The 12,853-nt window shown below is 51.5% G+C and overlaps 1 protein-coding gene across 3 annotated transcripts in view; it reads right to left on the minus strand.

Moving 5' to 3' along the window:
- The window catches only part of Pou2f2 (POU class 2 homeobox 2), a 67,752-nt gene that overhangs the window by 8,602 nt on the left and 46,297 nt on the right, over nucleotides 1-12,853 (minus strand). The gene's annotated exons all lie outside the window — the stretch shown is intronic.

Raw genomic sequence — 12,853 nt, forward strand, 5'->3', positions numbered from 1 at the left:
AAGGGGCTGAAGCCAGGAGCCGTGGGGCTGGGTACATATAGCAAGCTGTGGTCCTCCAGGCTCGGAACCACACACTGACCACAGGGCACCTCAAAGTCCCCTCGTCCGAGCTGCCCCAGGAGGGTTACCTCTTGGCCTTTCCCTTCCTGATGAAATGTTTGTCTTGTCTTACATTCCCACAGAACAAACAGACTTGTTTAAAGATGTAAACCAGACTGACTCTTTTCTCTCTTTAAGATGTTCCCAAGGCATACGATATGATGTCCGCAATTATCTCTTAACACTCTCCAGCAAATAGCAGGTGTGTGCCTTGGTACGGACACTTGGAGAAAAGCTTTGGCACTAATTTACGTTGAAAAGAGAGCTGGGTGGCAGGGACGGTGTAGCTGGAGAGATGGCTCGGTGGTTAAGGGCCCTGACTACTCTCCCAGAGAACCTGGGTTCAAATCCCAGCACCCGCATGGCAGCTCACAACTGTCTGAAACTCCAAATTCTAACACTCTCACACAGATATGCATGCAGGCAAAACACCAATGCACATAAAACAAAGATAAATAAAATGAAAAAGGAGCTCAGAATGTGAATTAATTTGGAGATGGGGTCTTTGCAGATAATCAAGTTAAAACAAGACCACGAAAGTACCTACCAATGTATTATGGTTGGTAGTGTCATTAAAAGGGAAAATCCAGGCCTGTAGTTAAAAGTTAACTTAGGCCAGGCATGGTGGCGCACGCCTTTAATCCCAGCACTCAGAAGGCAGAGGCAGGCGGATCGCTGTGAGTTCAAGGCCGGCCTGGTCTACAAAGGGAATCCAGGACAGCCACGGCTACACAGAGAAACCCTGTCAGGAAAACCCCAAAAGAAAAAAAAAAGTTAATTTAAAGGGGGAGAGAGGAACCTGGAGAGGTGGCTCAGTGGTTAATAGTACTTGCTGTTCTTCTAGAGGACTCGGGTTCAAGTCCTAGCATTGACACCTGACAGGTCACAACCACCTATAACTCTAGGTCTGGAGAAGCCAGCACTCTGTTCTGGCTTCCATGGGCACCCATGCACATGTGATACACACAAGAACACATATACACATAATTAACAATAACAAAAAAATTAAAAAAAAATTTTTTTTTTGGTTGTTTTTAAGAACAGGGTTTCTCTTCTGTAGCCCTAGCTGTGCTGGAATTCAATCTGTAGACCAGGCTGGCCTTGAACTCACAGAGATCCGCCTGCCTCTGCCTCCCGAGTGCTGGGACAAAAATCAAATCTTAAGGGGGCTGGAGAGATGGCTCAGAGCTTAAGAGCACTGGCTGTTCTTCCAAAGGTCCTGAGTTCAATTCCCAGTAACCACATGGTGGCTTACAACCATCTATAATGAGATCTGGTGCCCTTTTCTGGCCTGCAGGCAGAATACTGTATAAATAATAAATAAACAAACCATTAAAATGACATATTAAAAAAAAAAAAGGGCTGAAAGTGTTAGCTCAGTGGTAGAACATGTGCCTAGAATCCACCAGTGAGGTGGTGGGAGCACGGCATAGAACTTGCCTTATATGAGACCAGTGACCTCACTGTGTTGTGAACAAACAAAAAAGGCTGTATTGACACGACGGCTCAGTCTATCCTGACAGCCTAATTTTGACCCCAAATCCCACCTCTGACCTCCACACGTATGCCACGGCACATTCGCATGCACACACACACACACACACACACACACACACACACACACACACACACAAAATGAATGCATGGGTTTTTTTGTTTGTTTGTTTGTTTGTTTTGGTTTTTGGTTTTTGAAGACGGGGTTTCTCTGTGTAGCCTTGGCTGTCCTGGACTTGCTTTGTAGACCAGGCTGGCCTCGAACTCACAGCGATCCACCTGCCTCTGCCTCCCGAGTGCTGGGATTAAAGGTGTGCGCCACCACCGCCTGGTTCTGAGTGGAAGCTTATAGTATACTTTCACTACTCTCTCTCCCTGACCCCTGACCCCTGCCTTCCTTCCCTCCCCCCACCCATGCAGTGCACCCTCATGTCCCATGTTCTTCTTTCTCTTCCCACTGTCATCATCCTGGTCCAAGTCACAGCACCGTCTACCCCAAGGCCACCTGTTTCCTCCGAGCACTCAGAGTGGGTCTGATAGCAATGGAATTCTGAAAAAAAAATTTTTTTTTCTGAGTCAGGGTCTCATGTAGCTCGGTAGCTGAGGATGACCGTGAACTCCTCATCCTCCTGCCGCACATGTCTGGGTGTGGGTGTGTACACGTGTGTGTGTGTGTGTGTGTGTGTGTGTGTGTGTGTATACACGGAGGCCAGAAGAAGGAGCCAGATCTCTCAGAGGTGGAGTGACAGGAGTTTGTTGCGTGAATGCTGGGATCTGACGAGTCCCGGCAGGGAGGACCTTTATGGGCTCAGCCATCCCAATGGCCCCGCTGTGATTAGCACATATTAATTATATATGAGAATATGGGCTTCAGGGTGACATTTCCATGGTGACTGATTCATATTCTCCACGGCTCTCTCTGTCCCTTCCCACTCCCACTTTCATGTCCTTTTGGGAGTATGTGTGAAACTTGAGGTAACCTTTCTAAAAATCCTTTTTTTTTTTTAATTTCCACAAAAGGTATTGATAAAAATGCAAAGCATCGTGATTTAAATTTTTTGTTTTGTTTTGTTTTGGAGACGGGGGTTTCTCTGTGTAGCACTGACTGGCTAGAAACTTACTCTGTAGAGCAGACTGGCCTCGAACTCAAGGACATCGACCTGCCTGTCTCCTGAGCACTGGGATTAAAGATGTGTGCCACCTCCCTGCAAAACACACACACACACACACACACACACACACACAGTTCAGAGAGTTGGCTTAGTGGTTAAGAGCACTGACTGTTCAGTTTCCAACACCCACATGGCAGCCTACAACCACCTGTGTAACTCCAGGTCCAGGGGATCTGATGCCTTTTCTCACCTCCACAGGCACCAGGCACACACATGGTGCACAGACACACATGCAGGCAAAACAGTCACACACATTAAAAAAAATTTTTTTTAGTCTATAAACTTCTGCCTCCCGAGTGCTGGGATTAAAGGCGTGCGCCACCGCGTCCGGCTATAAACTTTTTAAATAGACAGACAGCTAGCATCTACAGCCCACCCCAGGGGGAGTCGATTAACTTGGATGGGAAACACTAACTGCAGATGTGACATTTCCTTCTTACTGCGAATGCGGGAGAGCAGGCTGTGATGACACCAGCAACATGGGACGGCCAGCAAAGGAAAGCGCGGACGCTCTCATAACCCATCTGGCCTCTCCTGCCTTACATCCCCACGTGAGAGAGAATCCAAGCGGTTTACCGCAGCCTGCCTCACCCCAGGCCTCTCCTCTCCTCTCCTGGAGACTTTCCTGCCCTCTGTCCCTAGTCAGGTCACACCAACTCTTCCTTGTCACTCAACCCAGGCCTTCTCTGGCTTCGCTGGAACCGCCCCTTCCACTTTGTTCAAGTCTCCATCAAACGCTTTTCCTCAGAACTGGGCCACCTGCTCCCGAATCTTCCTTTTCCTGCCACTGTGTTCATTACGACACATTCTTTTCTGTCCCTCGGGAACTGCCTCCCGTCTCTCTCTCCAGCTAAGATGGGTGCACAGAACTGTCTACTCTACCCTCACCCAGGAAGGCACCCCGTTCTTGGGGGAGGTCTTCCCACTATTCATGGCTTAGCCGGTAGGAGGCCCCATCGGTCCACAATCCAGAGGCCGAGTGGCCCTCTTCAACCTCTTGGGGGTGTGCTACTCTGGCAGCAAACTGGACAGTGGCTGGAGGAAGCCCCGGACGACGAGGATGCATACTTTGTATGTCAGTTGCTTCGTCTCTAACCAGCTGGCAGGGTTAGCATAAGCGCCAGAAGCTGAGAACGGAAGTGACCAGCTCTTATCTACTTTTTTTTTTTTTTTTTTTTTTTTTTTTTTTTGAGATGCAATTTATTCTGAAGCCCTGGCTGGCCTGGAACATACTATATATAGCCCAGGCTATCCTCAAACTTGCTACAATCCTCCTGCTCTTGCCTCCTCGGTGCTGGGACATGGGTGGGCATTTCCACACCCAGCCTGGGAAGGGACCAGCTCTTGTCTCCAGTGTTCAGGCTGCCTCACAGGTTCCAGGACAGCCTGGTGGCTACTGCTTTGCTTGAAGTCAGGCAGGTGCAGGGCTAATGGTCTACATGGGTGTAGGGTGTGTGTGTGTGTGTGTGTGTGTGTGTGTGTGTGTGTGTGTGTGGTGTGGGATCACTTTCTCATCAGGTCTCCCTCCTCCCTGGGGGGGGGGGGTGAGGGTAGGGGGGGTGGGGTCGAAGCTGTGTGAGTGGATGGGAGGAGGCCAGGGCCCCAGAGCTGGCCAGCTGCGACGACGGGCCCAGGTGCTGCGCCTCACCCCAGTGCACAGGACAGGAGGCCCTCTCCCCGATACCTCCCACCCCTGAAAAGCGCCCCACCTCCCCCGCCAGCATGACTGGAGGGTGTTGGCATATGGGCTATCCTCAATATGGCAAATCGTGACCAGTTCTGGACACAGTCTTGAATTAAGTCTACACCAGAGAGAGGAGGAAGAGGACAGCTGTGGGAACCACGTTCTAACCGAAGGCGTGTGCACGGGGGATGGGGAAGAGGGTGACACTGCCAGTGGTTACACGGTTTCGGTTGGATGGGAAGAAAAAGTTCTGTTGTTCTGCTAGAGCAGGGAAGTAGCTGTAATTAATGACATGGTGCATATTTCCAAACAGCTAAAAGAGTGGGGTGCGGTATGTGGGGGTGTGCCTGCAGTCCCTGCCTGCGGGAGGTAGAGGCAGGAAGGTGAGTAGTTCAAGGCTACGTAGAGACTTCCAGCCCAGAATACAACAACAACTATTATTATTATTACTACTATTATTATTACTATTATTATTATTATTACTATTATTATCATCATCAGTGCTGGAGATTGAACCCAGGACCTCAAGCATGCCAGACAAGTGATCTGCCACGAAAGCTGCACTTGAGCCCCCGACAAAAGGCCTTAAGTGTTTGCACCACACAGAAATGATAAATATTTGTGGTGACAGGTATGTTAAATAGCCTGACTTCGGAGTCACTATTACTGAGTTGTTCTCTCCCCTGGGTCCCAGCTCTCTTATCTGTGAGATGAGGATGAACTGTGTAATTCTTCCCCGGGTTTCACTGGGGCCTGAGTGATGTCATTATTCAGAGAGCACTTTAGAAACCTGAGCACATTACTTACAGGCGGCTAGGCGACACTGTCCCCTCACACATCCTACCCCATCACGAGCGAGCTGTCAGATGGCGGGAGCCACGTCTGCCTTTCAAATCTGCCCTCTTAACTACTGGCAAGGTCCAGCGCCCACCCAAGCTTGGCAGAGCTTTAGGGTAGGATATCCACCTGCCTGTGGGCTGGCTCCACTTGAGTTAATTAAAGAGACTTCCGGTTAGGCACGGATACACGCACCTTTGATCCGAGCACTGGAGGCAGAGGCAGGTGGATCTCAGCAAGTTAGGGGCCAGCTAGGGGTACACAATGAGACCTTGGGGGGAGGGCTCAAGCCCCATTAGATCCAGTGAAACACTTTTTTCTTTCCTAATTCAGAAAATCATTCAGGCACAGAACCCAAAAGTCCCTGGACTCATTCGTGACTCATACAATCCATGTTCCTTCTATCCAAGGTGATGCAAACCACCTACCTACCTTCAAGTGTAAGCCAGCCTCCCCTCGCCCCTGTGTGGCTGCTTCCTACGGTTCCTACTTCCGGGATCCGTAGGCCCTCTTCCCCGTCAGCCAACACCAGGAGGCAAAAAGGCCCAATCGAATCACGAATCACCCCGTGAGGGTGGCTCCCCTGCCAAGCATGTGACAACCCCTGGCAATGGGTTCCAGGCTGCCCCAAATCACTATGCAGCCCAAGGGCGGTCTTGGACTCTTCTGACCCTTCTTGCCCGTGGCCCCTGCCTCTACCTCATGAGGTCTGGGAACTGAGGGTGTGTGCCACCACACCAGGTTCAAACAGAGCTGAGGACAGAACCCAGGACCTCACTGTAAGCGCTCTTACAACTGGCCACACCCCGAGCCAAAACAATTGTGCTTTGTAGCTCAGATGGTCTCAGACTCCGGAGTACTGGTATATGCTGCCATGCCTGGGTTTAGGATAATTTCGGCCCCTTGTCTTAACCCCCTCCCTCACGCCCGCCTCCTCACTCACTTATTTTTGTACCTGTGTCTACGTGCATGCCTGTATACGTGTGTATCCGTGCACAGAGGGACAGGGCAGAGGCCTGTGATGAGTGTCCTCCTTTACTCTCTATTTTTTTGAGACAGGGTCTCTCACTGAGCCGGAAGGAGAGCCATTCAGCTAGGCTGCCGGGCCAGCAGGCCCCAAGGGTCCCTATGGTCACTGCCTCCTCAGTATCACAGTTAATTATCACAGGTAACAGCTGTTGAGCCTGGCAACTTTCCTAGGGGGGTTGGAGGGGGGACTGTGGGTCCACCCGAGTCTTCACCACCTCTGTAGACCAAGCTATGTCCCAGCCTGTAGTGGTTTTTGTTTGTTTGCTAAGGCTGGCCTCAACTCCTGATCCCTGCTGCCTCCACCTCCCAAGTGCTAGGATCACAAGGTGTGTGCCATCACGCCACCACGCCACCACGCCAGGCTTTTCCCTCTTTTCTTAGGAGCAGTCCTTACCCAGGCCCACTCCAGTCATAAAACTTCCCTCTGAGCCTTGCACAAGTCAAGTGGCTTTCTCCCTGCTCCCCGCTCCCCCCCCCCCCTGCCCCGCCTGTGTCTCGGTGTTCCCCCTCTCCCCGCCCCCCCCCCATGCTTCTTTCAACACTGACTCACTCAGCTCTGGGCTCTCTGAGGCCATTTTCTCAGTGAAATCTTTCCTAACCGCCCATTAGCCTGGGCCCCTCACTTTCCCACGATGGCCGTGTTTCGTTTTGCACGGGGCACCCTGACTCCCAACCATCTTGTTGCTGCTCTGTGTGTCTGTTTATAATCTGGTCCGCTGTCAGGGCACACTGGTCCTCGAGGACAACTGGCCACGCGAGGGACTCCACGAACGCCACTTTGATGGAAGTGATGCTTCCAGTTCGCTCTGCTAGGAAGAATTCTGTGTGGGGTAGCAGGAGGTGGGAACAGTGCCTGTAATTCCAGTCTTTGGGAGGCTAAGGTGGAAAAGTAAGAGTTCAAGGCCAGTGTGGGCTACAGAGAGGTTCGAGGTTGGCTTGCGCCACATATCGAGATTTCAGTTTCAAAACAGAAAGGGAAGGTGGCTGGAGAGATGGCTCAGCATCCAAGTCCCAAACCAGCATCTATCAGGCAGCTCACAACTGCCTGTGACTACAGCTTCGGGGCATATCTACCCACACAGACATGGCAATATAGACACAGAGATGCACACAGGTACACATAAGATAAAAATACGTCTAAAAAAGTTCGAAGGGTCAGGGAGGAAAAATAAATAAATAAATAAATAAAGACAACGGAGGGGCGGTATCGAGTGAACCCCACACTCCACGCAGCCCAGGAAATCCTGGCTGAGTCACAGAACAAGGGGCACCCATTCAATGGGGAGAAAAACTTGGGTTCAGAGTCTTCTTTTGCTTTTTTTAGCCCACGCCACCTTTCACTGAAATCCCGAGTTACTGTACACCCTGACCCAGGAATCAGTAGGCAGGGTTATCCAGTCTAGAACTCCATAGCCCTGTCTGTGTGCTGACCCTACACTTCCGGGTCTGACATCATTGTCCCTTTTTATTTTTATGTTTTGTTTTGTTTTGTTTGTTTGTTTGTTTGTTTTCAAGACAGGGTCTCTCTGTGTAGCCTTGGCTGTCCTGGACTTGCTTTGTAGACCAGGCTGGCCTCGAACTTGCAGCGATCCGCCTGCCTCTGCCTCCCGAGTGCTGGGATTAAAGGCGTGTGCCACCACCGCCTGGCTTATTTTTAATTTATTTTTATTTTATGTGCATTGATGTTTTGCCTGCATGTATGTCTATGTGAGGGTATCATTGGAACTGGAGTCACAGGGAGTCACGTGGGTGCTGGGAATTGAACCTGGGTCCCCTGGAAGAACGGCCAGTGCTCCTAACCCCTTGAGCCGTCTCTCCAGGCCCCATTGTCCCTTTTTAAAACAATAAACTCCAGGCCCCATTGTCCCTTTTTAAAACAATAAGGCTCGGCTCTTTTATCTGGGGACTTGACTTGCCCCATGCTCAGGTCCTGGGAGGGAGTTAGAGGCAGTTCTTGAGGGCTCAGGCACATGTTCAAACTAGGCCAGTGGACGCATCTGTTCTCCCGAGCAGGGAGATGCGGATGGCATTTCACTTGCCTCGGAATGACATGGAGTACACGTCCCTGGGGCTGGGCTCGATCCCCCACAGCAGACCTTTACAATGATCGGAGCCAAGCGTTCCTGTCATCCCTTACCTGCCTAACGTTCGGCTTCGGCCTGCATGATGCCCACCCAAACTTATCTGCCGTCTGCCCCAGCCCAGCTTCTCAGCCGCCTAAGACATTACATCACCTCCCAGTTCCCGGTTCCAAATCCCCACCAGACCCTGCGGGGGCCTGTCAGTCACTAGACCATCTCAGCTACGGGAGTTTCCCTCAGGCATCATTGGCGGGGTTCCTCTGCCACGCAACCAACACAAAACGATGTTTTCGCAGCTACTGGGAAGTCTTCAGTCGATGCCGACCCCTACCCCAGGTGCTCTGAAAGACTCCCCTGAAGAGACGCCTTCCCTTTCCTTGATTGAAAAAACGCTAACAACAAAACACTCCTCATTGATTTCATAAACATTCATATCGCTCCCTCAGTAGAGCACAGCGTAACCGAGCGAGCGTTGGACAGGCCAATTATCCAACTGCATGGGATAGAATCGTCCTTTCGTGGGGAGCGCTGAGAGCCTGCAGGGAGGCATCCTAACAAACAGTTTAACTAGCAGGGGAACTTTCCCTTTTTTATTTTATATTATAATATCATTTTAAAGAAAGTGCTGGGGTCGTGATTTTTTTCTTTTTCTTCCTTTTTCTTCTATGTATGTATGTGTGTGTATATATATTTTTTTGTTTGTTTGTTTGTTTGTTTTTTAAGACAAGACTTCTCTGTGTTAGCCTTATCTGTCCTGGACTTGCTTTGTAGATCAGGCTGGCCTCAAATTCACAGCAATCTGCCTGCCTCTGCCTCCCAGAGTGCAGGGATTAAAAGCATGTGCTACCATGCCTGGCTTTTTTTTTTTTTTTTTTTTTTTTTTTTTTTTGCTTGTTTTGTGGTGCTGGGTTTGAACCTAAGTTGCCTCAGGCAAACCAGGCAAGCGCTGTACTGCTTTACAGCAGGGCCACATGACAGCTCCTCACTGGAGGATTCTAGGCAGGGGCTCTACCACTGAGCCACGCCCCCAGCCCCTCCCTGGGGGATTCTAGGCAGGGGCTCTACCACTGAGCCACACCCCCAGCCCCTCACTGGGGGATTCTAGGCAGGGGCTCTACCACTGAGCCACGCCCCCAGCCCCTCCCTGGGGGATTCTAGGCAGGGGCTCTACCACTGAGCCACACTCACAGCCACTCCCTGGGGGATTCTAGGCAGGTGCTCTACCACTGAGCCACCCCTTCAGCCCAGCCACTCCTTGGGGGATTCTAGGCAGGGGCTCTACCACTGAGCCCCAGCCCCAGCCCCTCACTGGGGGATTCTAGGCAGGGGCTCTACCACTGAGCCACGTCCCCCAGCCCCTCATTCAGGGATTCTATGCAGGGGCTCTACCACTGAGCCACACCCCCAGCCCCTCACTCAGGGATTCTATGCAGGGGCTCTACCACTGAGCCACGCCCCAGCCCCTCACTGGGGGATTCTAGGCAGGGGCTCTACCACTGAGCCACGCCCCAGCCCCTCACTGGGGGATTCTAGGCAGGGGCTCTATATTAGATACACTCATTGCCTTAAGAGTGCTTCAGACTAGACTTCTTAGTATTTTCAAATGTAACTCATTTAGTTTCACTACAAGCCAGGAGATTTTCTGGGAGGCAAAGATGACTGTGACTCATTCCTAAGTCCCTAGATTCTGCCACGGTCCAACACACAGGAAGCCTGGCTGCAGGGACAGAGTAGAGCAGGCAAAGGAAGTTGGATATGGGCAGAGGAGAAGGGACTCAAGCCCAGGAGCTGGTCTAGAGTGCTGGGGTCACAGGCAAGTGATCGCAGGAGGATCTGGACTTGGTCCCTGTGTGTTACCCAGCGTACCGGAGGTGTGGCGCATGCCACTCTTAAGCAAATGCGGCCCCAGGGCAACCCAGCCCATGAGAAGGAATTATTAGAATTTGCATTCAGCTTTGCACCCTGCTGAGGGAATTGAGTGGAAAAATCCAGAATGAGCAGGGCCAGGAGGGACAGCAGCAAGAGGAAAGGGCTTGCAGGGAGAGGAACAAGGAGACATAGCCACCAGAGCATGATGGGACAGCAGGTGGCTGAGCGCCAGCCCGGTGGTGGTCCTGAGGCTGCATAGACAGGGAGCATACATGGCTCACCCATGAGATGATGGTATGGCCAGTCCTACACCAGGCCGCCTACCTCTCCTCCTTCCTCTACTTTGCTGAAAGGTAGCACACAGATATCACCGGAGCAGGAAAGCCTGCATGGACTACTTGGATGTGGGGACTTGAGCTGGGCGTGATGGATGAAGAGATGCTACCCATCTAAAGGGGAGCAAAGCAAGGGCCCGAGAGAGGAGCCCCAAGACCCTGCGCTGTGTGTGCTACCAAGCGAGCAGTGTGCACCTGCTGCAGGAGTCTCTGGTGGCCCTGGTGGGAGGGGACTGGAAACCATGTCCCCGTGAAGGATGGCTGAAGCAACAGCCATGGCAGGCAGGCCATGTGGTTTAGAGCTCTGAGCTCCCAGGCCAGCTCTGCTAATCCTACTCACAGTGTGACTTGAGGCATGCCATCTTATCACTCACTGCCTTGGCTGAGGGATGAGGCATGTCATTAGAGGTGCCTTTAGACACACGGGCAGAGGGTGTGGTGCCAACGTAACACCCGGTTGCTGCCATAAGGTGAGCCTGGCGTGGGTGGGGCTATGCTGGGAAGAACCATCACGGCACAGAGTGGTTGACGAGCCTCTGCACAACAGGCCCAGGGGCACACCCAGCTTAGTGTTCAGGAAAGTCCCAAAGGGGTACATCCATAATAAGATGGACCTTATAAAGTGGGTAAACTCCCAGTGAGGACAGTCCCGCAAGAGCTGGACAGTTCCCTTTCTTAGACAGCTCCCCCCAGGAGTCGGGCGCACGAGGGGGGGCGGGGTACGAAGGTGGAAGGCAGCATGAGAGAAAAGTGGTGAAAACCTACCCAAGGGAAGCTAAAAGCGTTTCTTTGCTATAGGATTTCCCAAGACTGTCACCACCACGCAGTGAACTCTGGTACTTGTAGAAAGAAACATGACAGACAGGGTTGGGCTGCAGAGGATGAGCCAGCCCATCTGAAAGGCAATCCTGGGCTTCTCTGTGACTACTTTTTTTCCCCTCTCTCTCTCCCTTTACTAGGGATTTAACCTAGTCCTCTTGCCTGCATGTTAGGTAAGCACCCTACCACTGAGCCACGCCCCCAGCCCCTCACTGGGGGATTCTAGGCAGGGGCTCTACCACTGAGCCACGCCCCCAGCCCTTCACTGGAGGATTCTAAACAGGAACTTTACCAGTGAGCCACACCCCAGCCCTCTTGGCAGGTGTCTACCACTGACTGAACTACATTTTCACCCTTATTTTCCCCCCACTTATTTTTTCCCCCAGACAGGTCTCTATGTAGTTCTGGCTGTCCTGGAACTCACAATGTAGACCCAGGACAGCTGGACTCAAACTCACAGGGCTCCACCTGCCTCTGGCCCCCTGAGAGCTGGGAAAAGGCATGTGCCACCATACATGGCTAAGTCTCACCACGTTCGAACCACCACTTGCTATCAGCTACCACTGAATGGAAAATATGTCGCTCGCTGTTGAGCCACATTGTGCCCAACCCCTGAAAGATGCAGTAAAGTTCTGACCCTCGGTACCTGTAAATGTGACCTTATTTTGAAATAGGGTCTTTGCAGACATAACAAAGCTAAAATAAGCTCATGAGATAAACACTAGCAGAGTGGTCGGGTGCCCCAAAAAGAACAAGAAATCTGGACACTGACATACAGAGAGGCAGAAGAGTCTACGTGGCCGAAATCGGTGTGACCCGTATGTACCATCTCCACCTTAGCATACTAGGGACCGCTGGCATCACCAGGAGCTATACACAGGGTTTGTTCCTACATCTTAAACTTTGGCAGTGTGGCCTGAGACAATACACTTCGGAGTTTCGCTGGTTGGCTTTAGTCTGTTGTTTTCTGGGTCTTGCTGGGGGAGCTCAAAGGTGGATTCAGACTCGCAGAGATCCCCCTGCCTCAGCATCCTAAGAGCTGGGATTAAAGGCGCGAGCCACCGCTGCGCGGCTGTTTGTTTGTAACCATATGGCTTGTAACGCCCAGCTCCAGGAAACAAACGTAGCCACTAATTCAAGATTTGGGGTAAATGTGCCAGGATGAAACGGGTTTTAAGCTCAGCTCACAGTACATCTATACTTTCAGAAGAGCGTTCGGTGGATGAGCCAAGATGTGAAACATTGCTTCCGAGGGGGTTTGATCACGTTAACTTCGTTTTCTTTTCACAGGCAGGCCTCACCTCACGTAGCCTAGGCTGACCTCGAACTCAGTAAGTAGCCACGGATGGCCTCGAACTTCTGATCCATCTGACCTTACCTCCTGGGTGCTGGGATCACAGGTGTGTGCCGCAGCACTTGATTTACGCTTCGATT

Source organism: Acomys russatus, chromosome 19 (genome assembly GCF_903995435.1).
Source record: "Acomys russatus chromosome 19, mAcoRus1.1, whole genome shotgun sequence".
In the NCBI taxonomy this organism is placed as follows: domain Eukaryota; kingdom Metazoa; phylum Chordata; class Mammalia; order Rodentia; family Muridae; genus Acomys; species Acomys russatus.